Source organism: Palaemon carinicauda, chromosome 14 (assembly GCF_036898095.1).
Source record: "Palaemon carinicauda isolate YSFRI2023 chromosome 14, ASM3689809v2, whole genome shotgun sequence".
Lineage (NCBI taxonomy): Eukaryota > Metazoa > Arthropoda > Malacostraca > Decapoda > Palaemonidae > Palaemon > Palaemon carinicauda.
In genome coordinates this window covers 22,338,321-22,347,909 of record NC_090738.1, presented here as the reverse complement: position 1 = coordinate 22,347,909, position 9,589 = coordinate 22,338,321, and the positions used below count along the sequence as shown (strand labels likewise).

Genomic DNA, 9,589 nt, shown 5'->3' with positions numbered 1-9,589 from the left:
GGCGGGAAGAGGAGTAAGCTACGGAGGCAACACATAATGGTGTCCCACCGTTGCTGGAAGGCCTCCTACCAGAGGGCCTTGGGATACGTGACCGGGGAGCAGTACAGCAGGAGCTTGTAGCTCAGTGCTGTAGCGAACCAGTCCACCGAGGGAGCCCCACCGAGGGAGCCCCACCGAGGGAGCCCCACCGAGGCAGGACTTGTAGGCTACTTAAGGATCCAAAGACCACTCGGAATGTGGTGTCCGTGACACACTGCTCAGATTGTAGGCGAGCCCATTCCTTTGCCTGGAATCAAGCGAGCTGCCAAGGAGACCGAGGGGGACTCGGACCATCCCGGTATCTCCACCGCGGGATGGGATGGTTGTACTGAAAAGTACCTCCTTGTCTGGGCCAGAAAACCATCACTGTGGTGTTGTTGATCCTCATAACCACAGAGTAGTCCGCCAGGCTAGGTGGAGCTACTGAAGAGCCAGAAACACAGTTTCCGTCTCTAGTGGGACTAGAGAAGGTTCTTCCTGGTTCTGACCCCCGGCCTGAGGACCCGTGGATCAGAACGTGGGCCCCCCCTTTCCTTTGACGCGTCCGAAAACAGCATCAAGTCAGGGGGAGGACGAGAAGGGCCACTCCCTCTTGTAGGCCCTCGTCAGCTTCCCACCCCTATGGGTTCGTCTGTACCGGTTGTCTCCTAGGGGCCTCGGCGTCTGGGGAGACGCGCCCCCGACTCCCCCGCGCCCTGAGTCGCCACTGAAGAGAACTCAACCTGGGGCGACTGTGGAAACCAGACGGGCCAGGGAGGGGAGACGAAACAACCTTGGGTTGGCGGGTCTTCTCGTGTGAGGAAAGGTCTCGCGACCTTCCTCTGCCTTGGTACCCTGACGTCTGAAGGGAAGGCTACGGGAGATAGGCGCCTAAGAGCAGGCTCGGTATACCAGACTCTGAGTGGGCAGCGGGGAGGACTCCTCGAGGACCACCATGATCTTTAGAACCTGGAAAAGTCCGAGGAGCTTGTCCCGATGACGAAGAAGGGAAGCCTTCGAGACTGCCAGGATCGGCCAGCCACCCAGGAACGGAGTGGCTGAGTGCCGATGCTGAGCGCCCGTGAAGAGATCCGAGAGGAAGTATCGGAGAACTGTTGAGGTGCCGTGGAGAGGCCGAAGCACAGCCCTTGAACTGGTATACCCACCTCCAAAGTACTTCCTTGAAGATGGGTGAACCAGGACCGGAAGTACGAGACCTACCGGACCAGTGTACCCATGAAGACTTGTGGTCTCACAGCAAAGCAGACCGAGTCTGCTGTCGCTATGCTGGACAGAGACTGTTTGACAACCCTGTACAGAGTCGAGGAGGAAAGGAGGCGACTACGGAGGCCTCGAAACCCATTGGCCACCTCTTGGAGGGGGCGCCTCTCTGACCTGGACTGGACTTCCGCCCGGAGGACCCGTCCCCTCACCGATCCCTACCCAGGGAGGAGGGAGGGGCTTGAAACCAACCGGGACTGTTGAAGGAGACAAGCCCGGAGAGCCGGCCCTTGGCCTAGTCTCTGGCGCTCTCCATTCCCTAAGACCAGGGCAAGCTGCACTGGCGTAAGGGAGCCCTTGGGTGAGTAGAACTCGGTCCAGGACCGAATCCTTCCCTTACCGGAGAGGAATCTCTGAACCTGGGATCCCCTCGAGGTTTTTCTCCTGAGGGCCAGAACCCGCCAGAATGCAAGTTCTGACCCCTGGAGCTCATCCTCCTGATGGACTGGCAGCCAGGTCTCCCATTCCCGGAGGCTCTTCCTGGGAGACTCTTAGACATGCCCCAAGGGTCCAACTGGATCCTGTCGGATCCTTGCGGAAGACAGGACCTCAGGATCCCTCCTAGGAGGGATACAGGACCCCAGCGATGAAGGATGTAAGGCTTCGCCCTCTCAGCACGATAGGACCCTCAGGAAGAGGCGGAGATTCTCCCTATGGAGTGAAGGGGGAGAGGACCGGGTCTTCCGACCCTCCTGGGGATGGGCAAAGCTCATCCGCGGGGGAAGGGAGATGGAGACTGAGGAGGGCTCATCGCCTGCGTAAGGACTCGCGAAGGGACAGGATAGTCCTTGGGGAAGATACCATGCCAGGGATTCCTCTCACCCCTTTCAGGGGGAGAGGAAGCTGCCACTGATTAGTGACCCCAGTCAGAAGGCACAGGCTCATTGCCTGTTTGAGCGCTCTGACTACGGCATCCCACCAGGGATGCCGACCAATTCTCTCGCTGACAGGGAGTCCCTCTGGAGGGAAGAGGATCGTTCGATCCTCTGGGGGAGATGACACATGAGGGTTCGCCCGTAGAGAAACTGCAGTGAAGAGAGAAGAGACCTTTGACCTGACCGGAAACCTCCCCCCCTCCGGAGAGGGCGCTACTCTGCGCTGCGGGGGAGGGAAACGCGGAGGTGGCCTGACTGCCATAAGCCCTGATGTAAACAGGGCGTGGCCATGTCGGAGAACGGTGCGCCGATCACGCTGACGATTGCGCGAAAAGCACAGATCTGGGTAGCGCGTGAATAAAGCATGCGTAGCAGATAACCGCGCCCGCGAACTCGCGAGAGCGTGGGCGTATCGGCGACTGCGTGAACGATCCCCGCGTCTCCGCGCGTATGAAAATCGCTGGCGCTTGCGTGTGAGAGATCGTGGGCGAGGGAAATCATCTCACGCGTGAACGATCTCGGCGAAAAAAGATCGCCGGTGCTAGCGCCGACGGCGATTGCATGTGGGGAACCATCCCACGCGCGGAAGAATAACGCAGAAGAAACGCCGACGATCTTCGGTGCTTACGCGATTACGAAGATCGTCGGCGCTAGCGCGAGAAAAACCGCAGGAGACAGTGGGCGGGGACCCACAGTGCCCCCATGCGACAGATCTCCAACTATTTAAGGTGATCGTTGGCGATTCGCGCGAGCCCGGACGATCTCCGACGCTCCCGCGTAAGCGACGATCGACGGAGCTCGCGCGCGAGAGAAGATAGTCGGCGATCACGAGCGGGAACCTCGGTGTCCGCGCGTGGACGATCTACGACGATCGCGAGCGGGAAAACCGCGCGCGGACGATCCGTGCGATGATTGCGTGAGCCTCAATGGTCGCACGCGGGAAACTATCCCGCGAACGGAACGATCTTCGGCGTTCACGCGTACCATGAAGATCGTCGGCGCTCGCGCGCCTAGCGCCGAATCCGAAGATCGGCGGCAAACGGCCGTAGGCGATCGCGTGCGGAGAACCGCGCGCGGATGGCCTCGTTGTCGTGCGCGGGATATAGGAGCCTAAGCGTATTAAGAAGATCGTCGGTGCTTCCGGCCGTTGATGATCGCGTGCGGAAAACCGCGCGCAGGAAACCATCCCGCGCACAGACCGATTCTCGTCGCTTACGCACACTAAGAAGATCGTCAGCGCTTGCACGCCTAGCGCTGGATCCGAAGATTGCCGGCTAACGACCGTTGCCGGGATGACGAACGCGAGCGAAAGGGCCTGAAGGTCGCGCGCAGGAAACTATCCCGCGCGTGGGCCATCATCAACGCTTTCGCGTTAGCGCGAACAGAAGATAGTCGGCTAACGACCCTCGACGATCGCGAGATCGCGCGCAGGAAACCATCCCGCTCTCGGGCGATCATCAACGCTTAAGCGTTAACGCGAACAGAAGATCGTCGGCTAACGATTGTCGACGATCGCGAGATAGTGCATGCACAACCATCCCGCGCGCGGGCGATCATCAACGCTTACGCGTTAACGCGAACAGAAGATCGTCGGCTAACGATCGCGCGTTCTTCGACAATCGCGAGATCACGCGCGCGACACCATCCCGCACGCGGGCGATCATCAACGCTTACGCGTTAGCGCGAACAGTAGATCGTCGGCTAAACCATCGACGACCACGAGGTCGCGGGCGGGAAATAATCCCGCACGCGGGCGCATCAACGATCACGCGCGTGAAACCATCCCACGAGCGGGCGATCATCAACGCTTACGCGTTAGCACGAGCAGAAGATTGTCGGCAAACCGTCGACGATCGCGAGATCGCGCGCGGGAAGCCATCCCGCGCGCGATCTCGCGATCATCAACGTTTATACGTCAGAGCGCATCAGAAGATCGTCGGCTAACTCGTAGATCAGGAACTGGGATACGTCCCTAAAAGGGAGGGCATCCCCTGAAGAGGACCCGGAGGTCTACTTCAGTGCCGACGATCAACTGAGGGACTGCTAAATACTCCGAGGAGTGGTCTCTGTGAGGTACCCTTCCCGCGAACGGGAGAGGTGTCCTTCGTAGAAGAGACTTAGAGACACCCTAGGCTGAAACGCTAGTGAGCGCCAGTGCGCTAACTCAGGAACCCCAACGATGTGCGCAAAATACGCAGGGAACGTTGGTAGCAGCCTAACTGAATACTGGAACGGGGTGTCTCTGAGGGCAGACTCAGGAACAGCAGGAACAGCAGTCGAGCGCAAGCGCGTTAGGGAACATTGGCGCGCAGGTGATACCTGGCACTTAAGGGACTTACTCAAGGTGTGAGAAAGTCTCTCCTGCCCCGAAGGGAGGAGCCCGTTGGATAACGGGGGCGTGGGCGCCCAAGGCGCGTCTGCAATCAGGAACGGATACAGCAGGCAACAGGTACACTGAGGAGTAGTTGCAAGACCACAAAGGGTCAATGCAACGAGAAACCGAAGTTTCTCCGTCACTAATCACCGAAGTGTAGAAGTGACTAAAGTTACGAGAGCCCGAGGGAACTGTGTAACTAAGCTCCGTGACCCCGAAGGGTCAGGGAAAAAAGGAAACCGAAGTTTCCCTGTCACTAAACACCGAAGTGTTAGTGACTGAACAGCAAGCTGTTGTTAACAGGAACAATCCTCCGAAGAGGAGTCTCTATGAGTGGCCTCTCTCGCAAACGAGAGGGGTAAGCACTTCGTGGAAGAGACTGGCGATGGAGCCCCAAAAGGCCCAGAGATCAGCAGACGTAACAGGAACAATCCTCCGAAGAGGAGTCTCTGTGAGTGTCCTCTCACGCGAACGGGAGGGGACACTTCGTAGAAGAGACAAAAGGAGCGATCCTCCGAAGAGGAGCCCTTAGTGAGGCCTCCCTCGCGAACGAGAGAGGGCCAGACTGAACCTGCAGCTGCTCAGCCCCTTGAGCGTAGCCACAGAAGCGACCACTCAGCCCCAAGAGCATAGTCGCTAGTACCATGGTCTAGCCTTGCAACCGCTCAGCTCCTTGAGCGAGTCGCAAGGGCGGCCGCTCAGCCCCAAGAGCATAACCGCCTAAATACCAAGTAAGTAAAAAGGGAAGTTAACTAACTACCCTCGAGGCGAACCTCCTTATCGTTCTAGGATGCAATGAAGAGCTGGCAGTAGTCATGGGGGAACTTCTAAGAGAAGGAAACGCCCCTGACGAACGCCTTGTGAGACGGCGGCGAAGCCGACTTCCCAGGATAATAGGACAGCTCTGCTTCGAAGGCACACAATATGCACGAAGAAACAGCATCGCAAACTGGAAAATAAAACAAAATAATTATTTAACAGAAATTCCCCCGGGTGAAACTCCGAAGAGAAACCCAGAGGGAAAAAAAAAAAAATAAGAACGAAAGAAGGTATGCGCCCCCCTCCCCCACCCGGCATGCCTAGGTGAGGGGGGGGGACGAAGTTAACAAACAGAATTATAACATTATAATTATGCAACTGACTTTGAATGTTCCAAGGATCACCGACCCCCGAAGGGACGTGAGCCCTGAGCTGAAAAGTTAAAAACACAATTATGTTCATAAAAATAATTGAGACAAATAAAACTAAATAGCGACTCGGACTGAGAAGCTATCGTAGGCGTAGTACGGAGTAAGAGGTGAACGACCTCAAGAGAAGGGCCGGACTCCACGAAAGGCAACCATGGTGGCCTAGAAGTGCAAGGCCGTGATCACGGAAAGATCGTGGAGGCCTAAGCCGGCGAACTCTAGCAGACGTACACAATACACACCGCACAACACCGAAAGCAAAGGAAACTTAACTTTTCTATACACAAAAATATATATAAACATCAGTAATGTTTGTTTAAATATATCCAGTATAAGAAAAGGAAAGTTAAAAGACAAAACAATAATGGCCGTCAAGAGAGCATAGGAGCGGTAATCTCCGATCACTAAGCGAGCCAAAAGTAAAGTGGAGTATTCTCCGGTGTGTGTGAGGCGGAGGGGTAGCTAGCTACCCCTCCCTACCCCCCCCCCCCCCCCCCGCTAGCTAGCGGTGGGGTAGGAAACCCTCTTTAAAACTTTATGGCTCGTCATCGGCTGTCGCCAAAGTAATTACCCCATGTAAATAGCGTGGTTTGTATTCAGTTACGGAACAAAGAGTTTTTTATTCCTCGCTCATTTCCATCTGCTAACCAAATCACTCGAAGTGGGAAAGTGGAGGAAAGATGACGGTGGTTTGTTCGAAAACGAAAGGATTGGTGCTGGAAAAACCAGACTAGCTGATATAGTAATCAGCTGGGAGTGTAGAGTGACGTAACAAGTCACACCTTTGAAAGACCCATCCCATAGAGGGGGGAGGTCGACCATAGAGTTTTAAGAAACCTCTGGATCGTGGAAACTAAGAGATTTGGCTGAGAACCTAGGGGTTCAGAATCTATTTGTGAATACCTTTCTCACGACCTTAAGGAATGTTGTGCCGAGAACCCGCAGGAACTCTGTCGCTGATTCCTGACGGAATTTTCAGGAATCGTGTTACGTGACCAGGACCCAAAGTAACTGTGTCAAAGTTACCTGTAGAGATTCATAAACCCTTAGGCAGCAGGCATCCTCTGTCATCAGAGTAAAACTCTTGATGACTATGGGCACGTGCGAACAATTCACGGGACAAGAGTTTGAAAACACTGTCATGAGAGTAAAACTCTTGGGCACTCATGAACACTTGGCACAACGAGAGTTCGAAAAACTCTGTCATAAGAGTTGTTCGCGCACTTCAACTGATTGCGTGCGCCTAGTTGTTCGTGCGCACCAAGTTGGTCGTGCACGCCAATATCCATTCTAACGGCAGTACTTGAAGAAGGCAACTTAGTCCGACCACCAACACGTTCATTTTCCCTTGAACAAATCGAGGGATCAGCGTAACCTGACCAGGTGTAACCATTTTCCCAGGGGAGTCAACGCTCGCGTAAATACTTGCGGTGCTGTCGAGAGGCCGAAGCAACGAGCTCGAAACTGGTAGGTCTTGCCCACGAACACAAACCGAAGGTATTTCCTGGAGTCCTGGTGAATTAGAATGTAGAAGTACGCGTCCTGCATATCCAGGGATACCATTCAGTCCCCTTGACGAAGGGATTCAACACTGAACGAGTCATTTCCATATGGAATTTGGTCTTCTGGACGAACAAATTCATTGCGCTTACATCCAGTACACTTGGATGATTTCATGTCGGGTTTGGTCGAGGACTTGGTTGGGTGTCCTAAATTCGATCGAAGCCTGACGAACGGTCTAGACCTACCACCTCGAAAGGGTTTCTTCTGCAAGGGTGATTCCGAGGCGGTAGTCGTCACAGTCGAGGGTTTAACCCGCTTAGAAGACTGGGCAAGCAAGTCATTAGTAGACTTCTTTTCCAGTGCGGACAGAATCTTGGCCACTATTTCTTCGGGAAACAGATGATCCTTGTCGAGAGGAGAAAACAAAAGTGCAGACTTCTGAGGGGAAGCGACTCCTTTTGAAACAAAAGAACACCAGAGGTGTCTTTTCTTGAGAGTCCCAAATGCAAAGAGAGAGGCCAGCTCATCGCAACCATCCCGAACTGATTTGTCAGCACATGAAAAAACCCCAAGCCAGTCCGATGCCAGGTCTTCCTGAAGAGTAGGGCAATCCTTCATTTTCGTAGCAGGGCTCCGATCGTCCAGTGCAAGAAACTCAATTCCTAAAATCTTGAAAATACAGTACTCTTTAACAAATGGTCCAACTCGGGCGATGTAAAGAATATTTTAGCTGCTGCAAACGCGGACCTTCTAGTTGCATCCACCAAGCCAGAAAAGTTCCCCTGGGAGGAGGCAGAAACTCCCATAGAGGGGGCTTCTCCGGTTACATAGAACCTATACCTCTTCTTAATAAGCTTCGACGGAGGATAGGCAAAAGTTGCTTTCCCGAGTTCTCTCTTGACCTTCAACCAATCTTCTATATCACGAAGCGAATGTTTAGCAGCCTTGGAAAGAACGAGCTTCGGGAGAAGAGGATCGAAATTCTTCCTCCTCATCAGGAAGATGGAAGCAGGCGACCTGGTAGCGGCTGCTACGAAGTAATCCGGGTACATATCGAGAAGGTAGCGTAAAAGTTTTGAATAACAACGAGAGAGGGATAGAGTCTGCTTCTAAGTCCTCCTCGTCACCCGAAGAGATAGGCGACAGAGACGGTTCTTGATTCGACTCATTATTCTTCGTACATTGTTTGTTTTCTTTCGTCCAGTTCATCAGCTCTTGCAACTGTTGACGTAACGGAATTACAGTAGATTCTCGTCTTCTTGAGTTGAAGTCGAAGCAACTGGGGTTGTGGATTTCGACACGATCGCCACCGGAGGTCTCGCACCCGTCGAATTATCTGTCGCATGCGAAGTCGAAGGAAAAGTTTCGACAGCTTGACGAGTCGAAGATAACGAACTCAGAATCGGTCACTCCACAACCGGGTCGAAGGCAGCTGTCGCTGTCGTAAGAATACGAGGCGAAAACCATGTAGCTACGCTACACGACGGGCGAGAGATATCTACTTCTCTGTTCCTCTTCACAGGGGGCGGAGATAGCACCTCTTCAGTCGAACGTCTCTTCAACGGACGTGAGACTGAAGAATCACGCCACTTACGACGTCTAACCGGCGACGAATCACTCGACTCTGTCGATGACTGATTACCAAACGACACACCTTTCCAATGGTGTTTAGTCGAATTCTGCTGTTGCACCACAGGATCAACGAAGGAAGCAACTGTCTGTGGGCAAACCCCGACAGTCTCCCTTGGACCTCCGGTACGTCTTCTCCCCGAGGCGGGTGAGCGGGACAGTGACCTTCGTCTAGGAGAACTATCGGGACAAACAGCCACCCCCTCAGATTGCACTGCACTGACACTTTTCATTTACTAGAAGTCTTTCCTATGAAAGACTTTACAGATAAACCTAACTGCATCACCGTATTAGCTAATACATCAAATTTCAAATTTAGACTCGAGGCAGGCAATGGTGTCAGGAGAAACTCTATGGGAAGTTGGCAAAGGAGTTACAGGAGCAGGAGTAGGAGGACTCAAGATCGGAGACAAAATAAGAGGAGAAGGAATAGGAGCAGGAGCTTCGATAGAAGGAGCTGAAGAAGCTAAACTAGTCTTACTTTCAGCTCCGAGAGCCGCCTTCCTCTTCCTATCCTTAATTATCTTCCCCGAGTGAGAAACAAAAACTTTCCACTGTTGTTCACTCCAATCCTTGCATTCATCACAAGTAGATTCTCTAGAGCACTCACAACCCCTACACTTAATGCACTTAGAGTGCGAATCATAAATTAATTTAACTAACCTAGTTTTGCACCCTCCGGCGCAAAACCTAACTACTGAAGGACTAGAGTCCAACATTAT

General features: G+C 53.5%; 1 pseudogene; it reads right to left on the bottom strand.

Moving 5' to 3' along the window:
• Positions 1 to 7,281: 7,281 nt before the first annotated feature.
• The window catches only part of LOC137652703 (uncharacterized), a 3,403-nt pseudogene continuing 1,095 nt past the window's right edge, over positions 7,282 to 9,589 (bottom strand).